This window comes from Caretta caretta, chromosome 6, assembly GCF_965140235.1.
Source record: "Caretta caretta isolate rCarCar2 chromosome 6, rCarCar1.hap1, whole genome shotgun sequence".
Classification (NCBI taxonomy): domain Eukaryota; kingdom Metazoa; phylum Chordata; order Testudines; family Cheloniidae; genus Caretta; species Caretta caretta.
In genome coordinates, this window is record NC_134211.1 from 19,667,098 (window position 1) to 19,680,096 (window position 12,999).

The 12,999-nt window shown below is 45.3% G+C and overlaps 1 protein-coding gene across 4 annotated transcripts in view; it reads right to left on the bottom strand.

The window, feature by feature from the left end:
* The window catches only part of HRAS (HRas proto-oncogene, GTPase), a 77,091-nt gene that overhangs the window by 26,111 nt on the left and 37,981 nt on the right, over positions 1 to 12,999 (bottom strand). Inside the window, exons 2-3 of one of the 4 annotated variants that reach the window (XM_048852568.2) lie at positions 11,453 to 11,522; positions 880 to 1,027 (exon numbers count right to left, since the gene is read on the bottom strand). The exons of 1 other annotated variant lie outside the window; for it this stretch is intronic. The gene's annotated coding sequence lies outside the window, so the exon portion shown is untranslated. The remainder of the gene's footprint in view (positions 1 to 879; positions 1,028 to 11,452; positions 11,523 to 12,999) is intronic. 2 more of the 4 variants (XM_048852569.2, XM_075129303.1) reach the window with 2 other exon arrangements.

The window sequence follows — 12,999 nt, forward strand, 5'->3', positions numbered from 1 at the left end:
GCTTGTCTCCTAGGCAGACAACAGCCTATCACTATGTGATGGGAGCAAGAGGACTGACACTTTGGCTTGGACATTTGCATGCTAACGAGCTATACGTGCTGTAGGTTAGTGGCACAGGGAGTCAGTCTAGAACAAGTTCCCACTTTTGACATGATCCCTGCTGTGCATGCAGAAAGGGTGGGGTAAAAAGTCTGAGGTGTACTGAGTAGATCATTTCCAATTTTGGGGCCATTTGCAACGGAAAAGAGCCATCCTCCACCACAGCCTTGGAAAATGGCTTCCCAGTGGCTTCAGGAGGGGAGAAGTACTTACAAACACTGCAGAACCAAACATGAGGCTGTCATGATGGATTATTTACAAGGGAATACGAACACAACTAACAGCCATAGGAATGGCACAAGAGGGGAGGAGAGATTTCCATGGTGCCAGCCATGCATATTACATATTGCTGGGTGGCAGGTAGCTACATACCAAATTCTAATACTAAAATTACGATCCAACTCTTTTCAATAATCCCCCAATAAAGAGGTGACTGGATTTTGAGGACCCTCCCCCAGTATTAATCAGTTGTAATATAAAATGTGCTCCAAGGGCTTATCTACACACAGAGTGGCATGTGCTTATCTAAAGGCATTACTTTAAACCAGTTTAGCTGAACTCGTGCAAAAAGCTGTGTGGACACGCTTATTTCAGTTTAATCTAGCCACTCAAATCAAAAACGAGTGTCCACACATGGAGCTGAGTTGTTTGCAAATGTGTGTAGACATCTTCTAGAATACCCCTTCAGATCAACTGTGATCTTCCCTTATGTGGCACACCATCGGTTTACACACCGATCCAATCATATTTATTCAGACTGCTAACAGTACATATACATACCAGGCACTGGTGTGCTCTGTGCCAACTTCTGTGTTCAAGTGAGAGCAGCAGAGGTGCTGGCACCTGGTGTAGTCTCCTCCTGGGCAACTTCCAAATTCCAGAAACCAGTTGGACAGACACCTTTCCTTACTGGTCCATTAAAAACCACCTGCAACGCATATGTCAAACAGTGGGCTTTTAAAAAGAAAAGGAGTACTTGTGGCACCTTAGAGACTAACAAATTTATTAGAGCATAAGCTTTCGTGAGCTACAGCTCACTTGGAGAAAGCCTGAAAAGTAATTTAAAACACAAAACCAAGATTTCTGCTTGATTTTTACTTTAAAAATATCAGGTGTGTTGAGGCTGGTAAAATTGGAGGAATTTCTGGGCCTCTCAGAGGTTGTGTATTGTTTAATTGACTTAATTGACTCTTTAACAGAGACATCTTTTCTCCAAATAGTTTATACTACATTGGAAATAAAGGTGTTAAAAACCAAATAATTTTTTAATCAGTGACTGAGGCCTTGTTGACATTGGGAATTTGCCCCAGTTCCAATCATGAGTGCTTTGGCAGTCACTGATGTAGGTGCAGTAGTGCAAACCCTAAGCTTTACATAAGGAAAGCACGAGATGCAAATGGAGTCTGACACATGGGGTTTTCCCCAGTGCAGCTACATCATTTTCAGGCCACTCATCACTGCAATCAGAGCAAGAGCCTGATACTGACAAGGCATAAAAATCCCTTCTCTGCTCAGCTTCCAGTCTCTTCTCCAGTGAGGTCATCATCTAATTAGCCTTCCAATTGCCATGGAGTCTTCCAGGGTCCACATGACCTGGGTTTCTCAAGGGATGAAATAAGCAGGCTCCTTTTTAATAAAACCTTTCAGAGGGCCTCAATCGCCATAAGGAAAAAGACAGAAGCCCAAGATATTTTCCCCTTCCGCAGGTCATGTTTACCAGTACAAGCTGGGGTGCTGAGGGCTTCCTGATAGCTCACAACCCTCTGGGAGGGGAACTCTCTGGGGGGTTGGAGTGGAGCAAGGAGGACTAAAATAGTTTTGCTATTATAGTACCCAAGTTCTTCTGTTCACAAAGCAGATGGGGGACTTTCCCATTAATTATTAAGCAGCAGAAGGCACTGTCCTGCAGCTACCAGAGGTTACAGCAGGCCTAAAGGCCACAGCATGCTGGGTTTTATGGAGTGCTGCTGGCAGCCACATTTCTTTAGGGACGGGCAGTTTCTGTTTATCCCCCTCTTGCCCTATGTCTAGTAAGCGCACATGGTGCTGCAGTGCTCATGCTGTATGTAACAGCAGATCTACCCACAGAGACTGCAGCTATACCGTGGGCGGACTAGCCGGTGTGTGCACAGCTTACAGACTGCTAGCTAGCTAGCCCGCCCGCCCCTGGGCGCCCACCGAGACCCCAGCACCAGATGAGGCCTGTCTGCGAAGACGTGTCATTCTGGAGAAGGCTTCTTGGCTGTCAAAAAAAAAAAAGGGGGGGGGGGAGAGGCAGGGAAGGAAAGCAGTCACTTGCTCGAGTGGTAACAGTTACCACTCGTTCCTGCCCTCGGTGCAGGACTCACGGGATGGAAAATTCTAGGGCCTGTTCTGCAGGAGCTCAGACTAGTTGGTCACAGGGGTCCCTTCTGGCCTAAAACAAATAATCTCTGGAAGCGGAAGAGAGGAGGAGTTTGTAGCTCTCAAACAGGGGTGACTTTAAAGCAAAGAGAAAGAGGAAAAAAACCACTAACATCTCCACGTCTCTGTTCCATGCTGGATGCTGTGGCACAAACGTGGCAGAGTAGGAAAAGCCAGAGTCCAGGTGCTTGTTCAGCGAGACTGACTCGAACTACAGTCAGCCCCTCTGCCCTCGTCACCGAACTAACATCCTGCACGCAGATACCTCAGAAGGATGCCAAATGATGTACATCAGAAGCCAAGCAAGATACCGAGTCAAAAGCCATTGGAGGTTATCGTTTGCGGGGGGGGGGGGGGGGGGAAAGAGGTGGAAAGAACGGCTGGGATGAGTAATGCCAAGCAGACCGCCCTAGCACGGATCTGGAGCTGCTGCTGGATTTCCTGACCTCGTGGATTTTCTCCCGTAGCGTGAGGGCTGCTGGCTCCCATTCAGAGCTGTCTAGGAAAACCTAACTAAGCGCTTCCGCCTGGCAGCAGCCGCTCCCAGTCCAGTAGCCCGCAGATCCTCCCCCGCTCTGTGGGTTTCCCAGGCAGTACGAGCAGCACAGCTTCAGGAAACAAGAAACATCTGCCAGCCACGCACAGGGGCCATGAGAATGGAGCTCTCTGCCCCAGACCTGGGGTAGGCTTACCCAGCCTGCGCTCTTCTTCCAAATCAGAGGATTATGTTGGGGAAGGCGTGCAGAGAGCTTTCCCCTTTAACCCTTCATCTGCCTATCACGCAGGCAACCATTCCAGTTTATCAGACCCTGGCTGTGCCCTCCACCCCCATTCAAATGCATGTACCCCCTCCCCCCACCTATGGGACTTGGCCTGCTCCAGACCAGGCTCCAATGTGGAATAGAAAGTGCACAGCTGAACAGGGGGTGGGCAGAGACCATGCACCAAGGCCCAGCCAAGGGGCTGATCATTAAGGGAGGGAGTCACAAACCCAGGCCAAACTACCAGTGGCTGGGAATCACTGAATCAGTACCCAGAGCATAGGGAAGACTCCATTGGGGAGATATCCAGCTAGCCCAGCCATCCCACACAGACTGGGTCAGCCAGAGCCACAACTTCAGAAGGCCTCACTACAAGGCACAGTGCCAGTCACAGAGCATAAAGCAATCAGCAGACCTGGGTACTATTTCCAGCTCTGCCACCGAGCTGCTGGGTGACCTTGGGCAAGTCACTTTCCCCTTCCCTGTCCCTTTGTCTTGTCTGTTCAAACCTGAGCTCTCCAGGGACTGTCTCTGACTTACACATATGTACAGCACCAATCGCAGTTGGGGCCTCTAGGCAAGACAGCAATACCAATTATTGTTTTGCTAGATTCTAAATATACTCAGGAGAGCACAGAATCATAGACCTGAAGGGCTGGAAGGGACTGGCGGAGTCATCTAGTCCATCCCTTTGTGCTGATGCAGGACCAAGTAAACCTAGACCATCCCTGACAGGTGTTTGTCCAACCTGCTCTTACAAACCTCCAATGATGGGGATTCCATAACCTCCCCTGGAAGCCTATTCCAGAGCTTAACTACCCTGATAGTTGGAAAGTTTTTCCTAATATCTAACCTAAGTCTCCCTTACTGCAGATTAAGCCCATTGCTTCATGTCCTTCCTTCAGCGGACATGGAGAAAAAATTGATCATCTTCTGTTATGTTAAGGGTGGTTATAAAGACAACATACCAGGTCCTCACCTCACTCTTCTTTTCTCAGGATAATACATGCCCAGTTGTTTGTTTGTTTTTTTAAACCTTTCCTCATAGGTCAGGTTTTCTAAACCTTTAATCACTTTTGTTGATCTCCTTTGGATTCTCTCCAACTTGTCCACCTCTCCCTGAAAGTGTGGTGCCCAGAACCGGACACTACTCCAGCTGAAGCCTCACCAGTGCTGAGTAGAGTGGAACAATTACCCCGTGTCTTACATACAACACTCCTGTTAATACACCTCAGAATATTAATACACCTCAGATTATTAACCTATTTCACAGCTGCATCACATTGTTGACTCATTGCATTTGTGATCCAGATCCTTTTTCAGAAGTACTATCGCCTAGCCATCTATTCCCCATTTTGTAGTTGTGCATTCAATTTTTCCTTCCTAGGTGTAGTACTCTGCACTTTTCTTTACTGAATTTCATCTTGTTGATTTCATACCAATTCTCCAATTTATCAAGCTTGTTTTGAATTCTAATCCTGGCCTCCAAAGTGCTAGCAACTCCTGCTAACTTGGTGTCATCCACCCATTTTATAAACATTCTTCTCACTCCATTAGCCAAGGTATTAATGAAAATATCAACTAGTACCAGGTCCAGGACAAACCCCACTAGCTATGTCCTCCTTATTTGACAGAGGACCAAGACTACTCTTTGGAGTACAGCCTTTCAACCAGTTGGGCACTCATTCTAGATAATAATTTCACCTAGACCAGTGGTTTTCAACAAGGGTACGCATACCCATGGGGGTACACAGAGGTCTTCCTGGGGGTACATCAACTCATCTAGATACTTGCCTAGTTTTACAACAGGCTACATAAAAAGCACTAGTGAAGTCAGTACAAACTAAAATTTCATCAATGACTTGTTTATACAGCTCTACATGCTATACACTGAAATGCAAGTGCAATATTTATATTCGAATTGATTTATTTTATAATTCTGTGGTAAAAATGAGAAAGTCAGCAGTGTTTCAGTAACAGTGTGCCATAACACTTCTGTATTTTTGTGTCTGATTTTGTAAGCAAGTAGTTTTTAAGTGAGGTGAAACTTGGAGGTACGCAAGACAAATCAAACTCCTGAAAGGGGTACAGTAGTCTGGAAAGGTTGCAAGCCACTGACCTAGACCACATTTCCTTAGTTTACTTATGAGAATGTCACGTGAGACTGTGTCAAAAACCTTATTAAAAGTCAAGAGGTATTACATCTACTGCTTCCCCCATCCACTAGCCAGTAAACCTGTCAAAGCAGGAAATTGGGTTGATTTGGCAAGATTTGTTCTTGACAAATCCATATTGGCTATCACCTTTTACCCTATTATCCTCTAGGTGCCTACAAAATGATTGTTTAATAATTTGTTCCTGTATCTTTCCAGGTATTGAAGTTAAGCTGACTGGTCTACAGTTCCCGTGGGTCCTCTTTGTTCCCCTTTTTAAAGATAGGAACTATGTTTGCCCTTCTCCAGTCCACTGAGATCTCACGTATCCTCCATGAGTTCTCAAAGATAAATGCTAACAATTCCAAGATTGCTTCAGCTATTTCCTTAAGTACCCCAGGGTGAACTTCATCAGGCACTCGTGACTTAAATACATCTAACTTTTCTAAATATTCTTCAACCTGTTCTTCCCCTATTTTGCCTAGCATTCCTTCCCCCTTGTTAATATTAATTGTGTTAAGTATTGGTCACCACTAACTTTTTAGTGAAGAGTTAAGCAAAATAGGCATTAAACACCTCAGCCTTCTTGATGTCATCAGTTATTAGATCTCATTTTCCACTAAGTAGGGGACCTATACTTTGTCATCTTTCTCTTGCTCCTAATGTATTTATAGAATCTCTGCTTATTGCCTTTTCAGTCCCTTGCTAGATATAACTCATTTTGTGCCTTAGCCTTTCTGATTTCATCCCTATGTGCCTGTGCTATTCTTTTAGACTCCTCCTCAGCAATTTGTCCAGGTTACCACTTTTTTGTAGGATTCTTGTTTGATTTTCAGCTCCTTAAACAGCTCCTAATGGAGCAACACTGGCCTCTTATTATTCTTCCTATCTTTCTTTTGCATCCTCCACAGAGTTACATGTGATCTGTTCTTTATTTCCTTCAGCATATTCATACCTACGAGTGGGACAGAAAGGTGCATGGATCTAGTCATTGTCTATGAAATATTCCTGTAGCAGGGCAGAAAGCCTTTTCCCCTCTCCACCTGCAGCATTGTTCAATAGGCCAGGTGCAATGCAGGGTTTGTTCTCCTCAGTGGGATACTGGACTAATTGGCCCAATGGTCAAATCCTGTCCAGCAACACCTATACATGACTTTTAAAGAAATGCAAGATTTGTCTAGGTAATCAATGTTTTCCTCCCACAAATTGAGACATCCATGTCTCAGGGCCCCACTTGTGACTCTGATGGGGTCAGTGAGGAATGCACCAAAGTCACAGAGGGACCTGTGTCCAAGTCCCTCCATCCCCATGTCCTGAATCAAAGAAGGCTGGCCCACTGTGTTTTCTGCAGAGGGTTGGTCTCACCAATAAGCCAGGCAAACAGCTGGTCGTTAAGTAACATCTAGAGCCAAAATGGAACTCCCTCCCTGAAGGTCTAGCTGCCAGCAAAGCGGGAAAAGGATTGAAGAGTCAAAACCAAAGTTGGGGGGAAGGGCTGGGCACAGAGTGGGGAAAGGGTATTCATCAGTTTGCTGAATTGCTAGGTAGAAGCCCCACAGCTGACAAACACTCCCCTTTCCTGAAAGCAAACACAATGGCTTAACATCTCAACCACATGGGAGACAGCCAACATCATTCTCTAGGAACACTGGCGCAGAGGCAGGACTAACCATTTAAAATAACCAAAGACTCAGAATGTGGCACTTTCCTCCCTGCAGGACACACGTGTATTTCAACCTTCCAACGAGCACTGTCAGTTATGATTTGTGGCAGCAACTGCTCCTCCAGGGAAGAGATGCACCTTGTTTACAATGGTGTCCTGTTCATTATTACTTGGCTCTGCCCACAAGAAAGAATGATGTGTTCATGGGTGCCTCGATTATGGTATTTGAGGTGCCTGGTGGCTTAGGCATAGGAGCCATGAGACAAGCTGGGGAAATAGGAGGTAGTATGGTCCAGTGGATAGGGCACTGGTCTAGAACTCAGGAGACCTAGCTCTGCTAATGACCTGCCATCTGACCTTAGGCAAGGCCCTTCAGCTCCCAGTGTCTCAGTTTCTCCCATCTCTAAAATGGAGGCAATGCTACATACCCTCTTTTGTAAAGTGCCTTGAGACTTACAGATGTAAAGAACTAAGACGGAGTGGAATTAGCAATAACAACATGCTGGGTATTTGTGGAAGGGAATGAAGGAAGCGATGGGATGCAGAGAAGGAATGGGTGTCTCTAAGGTACTGAGGATTGGGCAGGTTGTCAGCAAGGGGTGGCTTGCAAGGTTCTGAAAGGCTAAGGCAGCAGTAGGGGCTGCAGTCCATCTAAAATGGGGGTATCACTCGGACTACAGCTCTTCCTCTCTAAGGCCCTGTCTTTACAAGAAAGTTGCACCAGTTTAAATTCAATCTGTTTTAAAACCAATTAAGTTAAACCAATGCAATCCCCTTTGTGGACACTCTTATAGCAGTTTATTTTAAACCAGTTTAAAAAAATTTAAAATAAACTGAAAAACCTTGTTTAAAGCAAAATAAGAATCTCCCCTTTCGCACTGCTTTAAGTCACAGCATAACTCTAAATGAGGTTTAAATTCACCTCTTAAATTGAATGCGGGGGGGGGGAACTTTCTTGTGTAGATAAGTCCTAAGGGTTCTGTTGCTGCATCATATGAGGAGGAGGAGAGAAAGTTCTCACTGCTCAGATCCAGGTTACAGGAAGGAGCTTCAATACCCTCTCAGTTTTTGCCTGCCCTTTCTGCCCATCAGGGCCAAGCAGATGACTCAGAACAATAGCTCCTTCTCCCAACTACAACGCTTAACAATACTTTACATGCCCAAAGAGTAGCTACTTCTGTCTGAGGATCTCAAAGCACTTTGAGAACACTAATGAATTAAGTATTAGGGGGTAGCCATGTTAGTCTGTATCCACAAAAACAAAGAGGAGTCTGGTGGCACCTTAAAGACTAACAGATTTATTTGGACATAAGCTTTCGTGGGTAAAAAACCCACTTCTTCAGATGCATGGAGTGAAAAACCTACTATGAATTACTCATTTCACACAGCCACTGAGGCCAAGAGTTTAGGAAAATTCAAGAGAGGATTAGACTTTTAATTATACTTACTATTAAGGTTCCATTTATAAATTGGTTAATAATAAATAACAACATTTAGCTCTTATGTAGCAAGTGGTTTGTAGATGCTCTAAGCATGTTACAGACATGAGTGGCATGTCACAGAAGATTATAAGCACACTGCTATAAGATATTGTAGATTATTGTAAGCTATGGTTATAAGCAGGCTATTAACCTCTTGGACTTGGTAACAATCTATAACAAGTGAGTGCCTGTTTATTAAATACCGATTAATCACTTTTTAGCCCTTTCTGAACAGAACAGAATATAAAATGTGAGCAGACATTTATCTGGCTCATCAGAACATCTGCAGTTACAGCAGGTATCAGTGTTAACAGGGACATAAATTCTCCTGCTTCAAGGCAGAAGCCAAACACTAACTGATAGAGGTTGAGAAGAAACATCCTTCTTGAAGGAGGTTATTCCAAAACTGTCCCCTGTTGTGTTTCTTGCATCTTCCTCTGGTGCTGGCCACTGTCAGTATGGCAATTCCATCCTTCCCCCACCCCATAAAGACGGGCAAATCGAGGCAGAGCAGCCAACCGTCTCCCTTAACATCATACAGCAAGTCAGCGGCAGAGCTTCGAATGTAATCCAGGTCTCCCGACTCTGTGTCCTAACCACTAGGCCATGCTGCGAGCACAGTTTGCCCCAACAACTGCTTGGTGAAAGGCCCCATTTATAGGTTCTGGCTGGAACGACCGTTTGTTTTATACTGGGTCTTTGTGTTCCTCTCATTGGAGCTGACAGCCTCCCTGTAGCGGAGGAGCTCCCCCCGCCCCGAGACACTTCTAATGGGAAAGCAAATCACGGAGCTGGAACGTAAGGCTGGCTCCCAGAAGGGGCCCTGCTCTCCAATTATTCCAATCAAATCACAGCAGCGTCATAAGGGGAATGAGGGTGGATGTTACAAGCAGGCAGGGCATGGGCACACTAACACACCAGTATGGTGTGGCAACAAGAGCTGAAGAGGGAACTGAACTGACCTGTACACAGAAGCTGAAGCAACTAACAGGACTTAACCAAAACAGACAGTATTTCACCTGCTTTGTGTAGGTCACAGACAGCACATCTGAGATATCCACACCGTGCATGTGTTGAAGGAAGAGGTTCCAGAACAATTGCATTAATACTCACACTTCAGGCATCTGCACTCACAATCTACCCTGAAACCACACACTGGGGAATATCCCACCTGAGTGACAAGCCAGGGCACAGTCCCTGCAGCTCTCAAGTGATTCCACAAAGAGCCACCAGCTGGCACGTGGCAGACTGCAGAGAAGATGGAGATATTTCAATAAGCAAACTGATTTTCAGGCTGGGGGAGGTTAACAAACAGCGAGCTCCCATTCATGCAGGCTTTTACTGCAGAAGGATTTAGGTCATCTTCTAACCTGAGCTAATAGGCATCAAACAGAGCAGCAATACACAGCCAACCTAGGGGCAAAGAACAAGCATCTGCACGGAAAGATTGCAGATTGACTGTAGAGTGTTCCTGCAGGATGAGAGAATAAAAACTGAGCTCCATACTCAGCAGCCAGCCGTCCATTCTACATGCCACGAAATGCATCACCAGGAAACGTGCCACTAGGTATTACAGCACAGATTTGTTAAATGGCTAAATCAGGGGTTGAGAGGTTGCTTTCTGGCTTCTTCAGCCAGAGAACCCCTATGACTGCTGGGTTCACAACTGAACACGGAGTGTTTTGGGGGGGGGGGGGGGATTAAAAGCATTATTGAAAACCTTTTCAGGTGTGAAAACTCAGTTTCAATAACGGTTGGGATAGGGTTTTCAATAAAAACTGTGACAAACAGATTTAAAAGGTCAGAAGGCACCATTATAATCAGCTAATCTGACCCCTGTATAGCACTGGCCTAAATTCCCTCTAAGCTGCGTGGCCACGCAGCGGCTATCAAAGGTCACGCAGGCAGGGAGAGGTGCTTCTCCCCGGCCCCAGGCTGCTGCGGCGAGAGAGGGCTGGGGGTGTCCCTCTCTCTTCGCCGCAACCCCAGGGCAGCCTGCACCCCAAACCCCTCATGCCGGGCCCCACCCCAGAGCCTGCACCCCCAGCCAGAGCCCTCACACCCCAACCCTCTGTCCCAGCCCTGAGCCCCCTCCCACACGCCGAACCCCTCGGCCCCACCCCCTACATCACATCACCTCCATATTGGTGCACATAAAATTAATTCTACACATGGACATCAAAAATTAGAGGGAACATGAGCACTGGCCACAAATTTCCTCCAGTTACCCCTGTATTGAGCACATTAACTTGTACTTGACTACAGCATATCTCCCAGACAGGCATCCAGTCTCGACGGACAAGACTTCCATCTGCGTTCTCTTCATTCGAACTTGTAAATGAGAGCGGGTCGGAAAATGAAAAATTAGTTTCATGGAAAACATCTCAGCCATTCTGATTGAGAGAGATTTTAAATGGAACCTTTTTTTAATTTTTACGATATTTTTGAAATTTGTGTTGAAAAACATTATCCAAAATGTTATTGAAACTGGGTTTCTGCAGCCAAACAGTCTGGGTAGCCATTTTAGTAGCGCTTTTTTTTCTAAAATGACATTTTTTGTGAAACATCATAAAAATGTTTTTCCATGAAAATGTTAGATTAAAAAATGGATCAAGAGGCCACTTTTTGATGCAAAATTTTTTCTTCCATACATTTTGACCAGCTCTACCCCTAAGGAGCAAACCAACTCAAGTAGCATGTACCATATCCCTCTGTTCCCAACATGACAGAAAGGTCCAAACAACTAACTATAGGGATGAAGCTTGAGGAGGGAGGAAGAAGGGGATGGCTGGTCAGGAACAAACCAAAAGCATTTCAGGCGAGTGTCTCAGCACACCGCTATCCCCCAGTGTGAAGATGGTTTCATCCCCCATCCCCCAATGCACCACTCACCCTGTTGTTGGCCACTCTGGCCCTGTAGAAAGTGGTGGTCCCCTCGTTGTCGGGGGTGGCTCAATTCCCCCTGAGAAAGAACACAGAGAAGGAGTGAGAGAAAACAATGAGGTCTGGTTTTGTGGAGAGGGTACCACTAAGAACAGAAGAGCGGTCATACTGGGTCAGACCAAAAGCCCATCTAGCCCAGTATCCTGTCTTCTGACAGTCGCCAATGCTAGGTGCTTCAGAGGGAATGAACAGAACAGGTCATCATCAAGTGATCCATCCCCTGTTGCTCATTCCCAGCTTCTGGCAAACAGTCTCTTAACACAGTTTATAATTAGGCTTGGCAGCATTCAATTTTTACTTTTTAAAATAATTTTCATGGATAATTTCAATGTTTGTTTTTAAGAATTTTTTTATATTTTTATCCATTTTAAATTTTCACAGCTATGGGAAATAGAGGGGCGGGGGTCATACAATTATTTAGTGACCGATGCAGAGATTCAGAAAGTTAAAACATTCTAAATCATTACAACACAAATTGTCAACATCACATGTCAAAAATACACAAAATAACTACCCTTAAGGCAACAAACCATATCTGTTTTTACTATCCATTCGCTAGTCCGTTTGTAACCAGCCTCATTCAAAAGTCTAAATCAGTGGATTTTAACTAATAAGTTCTCCAACAGCATTTTCCTTACTTTGCTTATCAGTGGAAATTTTTTTTTATTTGGTTTGGTTGGATATTGACATTTACCGACATATACCAATAAAAAACTAATCCTTCCAAGCCTTATTATTATTAATTGTGTTATAGCTGCTCCTAGAAGCCCCAACTGAGAAGAAGACCCATCTGTGCAAGGCACCACACGTAGTCCCTGCTTTGAAGAATTTACAGGCTAAACAGATTAGAGAAAGGATGGAAAGGGAAAGAGACAAGGAGGTGAAGTGACTTGCCAACCAACCTCATACAGCAGGTCAGTTGCCAGAGCTGGGACTAGTGTTCTAAGTCCCATATCCACTGGGCCACACTGCCTCTCAAAATTGGGTAACACTGTTTGCACCCACATCTGGTTACTTGCAACCCCTGCTACAAGGGTGTTATAGAAGCTCAGATACTACAGTGATGAGGGCCATACAAATACCTAGAGAGATAGTGGAGTACCACTGGGTGAGGAAGTGGGAGTAAAGTTGAAGAAGTGCATCTGGGATTGCTGGCTGTGGCAGTCTGTGGGAGGAATTACTGGGAAGTAAATTGTGTCCCTCTCAACAATACAGGGTCTTACACATTCTTTTACACCAAAGTGGCCTAGTGGATAGGGCACTGGAGTAGGATTCGGGAGACCTGGAAATATTCTTAGGTACACTAGGCTTTTCACTCTGGAGACCACAGTTCAAGTTCCGGGGCCAGGCCACAAGCGGAAATGAGTGTGTGTATGTGTGTGTGGGGGGGGTGTTTCATCTCAATCTCTAATGGGCCATCTAGGGAAAAAAATGGCATCACAGCAGCCTCTCCATTCAAGAGAGGCCCAGGACTGACACAACCGAGGTTGGAGATG